Source organism: Terrapene carolina, unplaced genomic scaffold (genome assembly GCF_002925995.2).
Source record: "Terrapene carolina triunguis isolate 2854851 unplaced genomic scaffold, T_m_triunguis-2.0 Scaffold95, whole genome shotgun sequence".
Taxonomy (NCBI): Eukaryota; Metazoa; Chordata; order Testudines; family Emydidae; genus Terrapene; species Terrapene triunguis.
In genome coordinates, this window is record NW_020664446.1 from 4,071,656 (window position 1) to 4,076,300 (window position 4,645).

Genomic DNA, 4,645 nt, shown 5'->3' on the forward strand with positions numbered 1-4,645 from the left:
ATTCACCACCAGATGTCAGGGTAGAGCTCATCCTGACTCTGCTTACACAAGTCTAGCAAAGATTCAGTAAGAGCAAGTTTTGTGATAAGCGAAATGATAGCTAAATCATCACAACCTTTTACGGAAGGCTTCTTTGTAAAAGAATGTCTTAAGAAGGCCAACGAAATTTTATGTCCTGATAGGAAGAAAGTTTTTGAAGGCATAAGCTTGTCTGCAAATACAGTTGCCTGCAGGATAACGGATTTAGCTGATAATGTGCAAAAACAATTGATTTAAATGGCAAAAGACTTCAAAGCATTTTCAATTGCTCTTGATGAGAGTACAGATGTATCAGATACCACACAGTGTGCAGTGTTCATCAGGGGTATGGATTGCAATTTGAATATAACAGAAGAATTGCTAGATTTAATGCCACTGAAGGGTACCACAACGGGACGTGACATATTTCAAGGACTGGACGAGTGCATTGAAAAAGCTGCGCTGCCATGGAACAAACTCGTATCTTTGGCTACGGACGGTGCGCCATCCATGTGCTCTGAAAACGTTGGTGTGGCTGGATTATTGAAGACCAAACTGAATGGCCTCAATATACCAGGAATTAGCTTCACCAGTATACATTGTATTTTGCACCAAGAAGCCCTGTGTAGTAAAAGTCTACAAATGAAGGAAGTTATGGATGTAGTTGTTAAAACTGTTAATTTTATACGTGTACGAGGGCTGAATCACAGACAGTTCACTTCTTTTCTAGCAAGTATGGACAGTGAATATGGGAAACTTCCGTATCACACTCAAGTTAGATGGCTGAGTTGTGGAAATGTTTTGAAGCGTTTTTTTGCACTTAGAGAGGAGACTGATTCCTTCATGAAAATGAAAAACCTCCTAGCTCTGATAGAAACAAATCCATTGTTGAGAAGAATGGCTGAAGTCTCAAATTTATTTTCACCCATTTTGAGTCCGCCAGATAAAGTGGATGAATCTTCTATAGAAAATTTTGTTGACACTTTGGCCACAGCATATCCAAAAGACCTTCAGAGAGAAGATCTTAAAGAGGAACTTAGAATCTTTTACAAAATAAAAACAGATTCCAACTTAAGAGTTGATGGACATATAACCTCTGCACTTACACTTCTTAATGCTCTCTTCAGGTTGTGAAGGCTAGGACAATAACAGCGTTTAAAAGAGAACTGGATAAATTCATGGTGGTTAAGTCCATTAATGGCTATTAGCCAGGATGGGTAAGGAATGGTGTCCCTAGCCTCTGTTTGTCAGAGGATGGAGATGGATGGCAGGAGAGAGATCACTTGATCATTGCCTGTTAGGTCCACTCCTTCTGGGGCACTTGGCATTGGCCATTGTCGGTAGACAGGATACTGGGCTAGATGGACCTTTGGTCTGACCCGGTACGGCCGTTCTTATGTTCTTATTATTAATGAGTTCGCCAAAATGAAAGTGAGGAAAAAATTTGCAGCTGTATAATTAATGTTCAGAACAATTTGTTAAAAAAACAATTTCATAAGAAGCATTATGTAATTGCAAATGTATACATACCATTAAAGCATTTAATGTTTTTAAATGTATTTCATGTATTTTCAAATTATTAAAATTAATTTTTGAATGTATTTCACTGGTTATTTTTTACATTTCCAAATACATGTTACTATAGTATTGCATCTTTTTTTTTAATGGAAGGGGCTCCCGAAATTGCTTTGTCCCAGGCCCCCTGAATCCTCTGGGTGGCCCTGACTCTCCATTGTATCTACCACTCTTCCCAGTTTAGTGTCATCTGCAAACTTGCTGAGGGTGCAGTCCACGCCATCCTCCAGATCATTAATGAATGTATTATGTAACAATGAACAAATCCTCTTCTGGGCTCATCCCACTAGCTTGCTTACGGTACCTCTCCCTTGTGTGTGTGTTAATTTAAGGGCTAGCCTGGAGTGGGTGTTGTAATAACAACTGGTGGGCATGTTGTCCAATGCCTAAGCCAAACTCAGCCCATGGACAATTCCCCCCCGCCTCCCTCCACGCAACAAAAACTAATCCAAATAGATATTCTTCAGTCATTGTCAATGGCAGGCCCATAGAAGGTAGACAGGTGGGTGAGAAAAACACCAACAAAATATCACCCTGGATGCCCATGCAGAGTGAACTCTCCCGCTCCTCCACCACCCATTATAGAATGTTGTTTAAATAGCCGGATCCCCTGTCCATGCCACTGCCGCCTCTTAGAAAATGCTGTCAGCTCCCCCAGTCCCCTGCAGCCTCTCAAGGGTTAATGTGATGCTGTCCTGGGCCTTCAAGCACTGGGAAATGCAAAGTGTACCTTCCACTGTATCAGCTTTGTTAGGGCAAAAAGAAACCTCAGAGTCACGTGAGCACAGACACAGGAAAAAACAATGCCTAGACTGTGTCTGGGTCTGAGGCCAGGCACAAGACTAGGTTACAATTTGCAAAACTAAATTACAGGCTCTGGAAATCCCCTGTGTGGCAAACCAGGTGCTGCTGGGTCTGTGTGCTTTGTATTACCTTGGCTTCCAGAGGCCCACAGCTGGGATCTCAGCCCCCTCATGGTGACTGAGTGTGAGATGTGCCACCTGGATAATGTGGGACCCAAATGGGGAAATCCCACATGTTAATTGTGGGGAAATGGGGCTCCTTAGCAGTAATAAAAATGGCTTTAAACTTTGTGAATGTTTTTCTATCTGAGGTACTTACCTGGTCACCATTACTGCAGTAGCTGAGCACCTGGCAATCTGTATCATTACAACACCTCTGTGCGAGGGACAGCAGTGCCATGTTTCACATGGGGACCTGAGGCAAGAGAGACTAAGTGACTGGCCCAAGGTCACACAGGAAGTCTGTGGCAGAGCTGTGAATTAAACCCAGAGTTCCTGAGTCCCCGTCTTAGCACCCTGATGACTTGATCATTCTCTCAGTTTTGGAGCAGAAGAAAAGCAGGCTTCATAGATGTTAAGGCCAGAAAGGATCACCTAGTCTGACCTGCTGTATAACACAGGCCAGAGAAATTCACCCAGTCACCCCCATTGGGCTGAATAATTTGTTTGGCTAAAGCACATCTTCCAGAAAGGCCTCCAGGCTGGATTTTAAGACAGCAAGAGCTGGAGAATCCACCACTTCCCTTGGTAGCTTGTTCCTGGGCGTTAATCAGCAATGGTTCTAACTCCGGCTTCTCATTATATCCAGTGCACAGAGATTTGGTACAACAGGAGCCTTCCAGCTAATGGCTGGATTTAGACTCGGGCATGATGTAACTTGTGAGTCCCTCCTGGTGGACGTTGTGCTTGCAGGTGAGTGTGGGAGCCATTGGTGGTTGTTCCTGTTACTCAAACTGCCCTTTAATAACTGTTGTGAATGTGTATGTAAAGGGCCTGTTTTAATGAAACTGAGTAAGTAAAATTAGACTTGGAAAAATTAATTTTTTATTGGTCAATATCAGTAAACATCAATTTCACTGTACATACACACACACACACACAAAGAAACAATATTTCCATCAATAATAAAAATTCACAGATAGGCACAGTAAGAAAAATGCTCTTTGAGACCTTAGCATCCAAAGCCAGTGATTCAGACTTTTGAATCAGGCTTTTTACAAATGGACTAGTAAAAAAAGGCATGACTTGTTGACGTAAGGATATTGACTTTGGGTATTGTGATGTGTGATGTTGATAATGCGTGTTATAAAGCTTTCACTTTTTGAATCTCCATGTCACTAGTCATTAAATAATTCTCTCTCCTCCCATCATCACATCCCATAGATCAAAATGTGCTTCAATAAAAATAGAGAAAACTGCTTGACCCATAATCTCACACAACTGTAAACACTTAAATTGATAAACATCTTTTAAAATGCTTTAAAATAAACATTGATATCGGTTGAAATAAAAAAAATGGAATTTTGACAAGCCTAGTTAAATGCATCTATTAAATTCCCCTGCTGCTTGCACAGCTCCCTCACCAAAGCCCCCCGTCCTGCCTTTACAAAAACCTTGCAGAACCCCAAAACTAACCACAACATAGCATGTCTTCCCAAGACTGACCATTTGTTCACACGCTAAGAAAAACAGGCATGTGTAACAGTGCCACCTGGTGGTGCTTACCCAAGAGTATTTTCATGTGTGTTCTAGATGGCTTTTCTTTTGCCCAAACAGTGCTAGTTTATACAATCTCAGGGTTGGAAGGGACCTCAGGAGATCATCTAGTCCAACCCCCTGCTCAAAACAGGACAAATCCCCAGATAGATTTTTTTTTTAACCCCAGTTCCCTAAATGGCCCCCTCAAGCATTTGAACTCACAACCCTGGGTTTAAGGAGGCTAATGCTCAAACCACTGAGCTATCCATCTCCCCATGGCAATGTTAGGCTGTGTTTGGCTGTGCATGGGCCACCCTAACATTGCCATGGGGAACTAACTGGTTCTTTGCCATGATAGAACAGCAGAAATGTCCACACATGTCCACATCATTAATGGCACTAGCATAGATGGCGCCATCATTGTTACCTAGCAGCTCTGTGTTCATGGGGAGCCAGGGTGCAGTACCCAGCCTGTCTGACTCACAAAAGACACCCCCACCCCCACCCCAGCCTCTGCTTGAACCAAATCTGTATCAGAAGAAAGACTTACA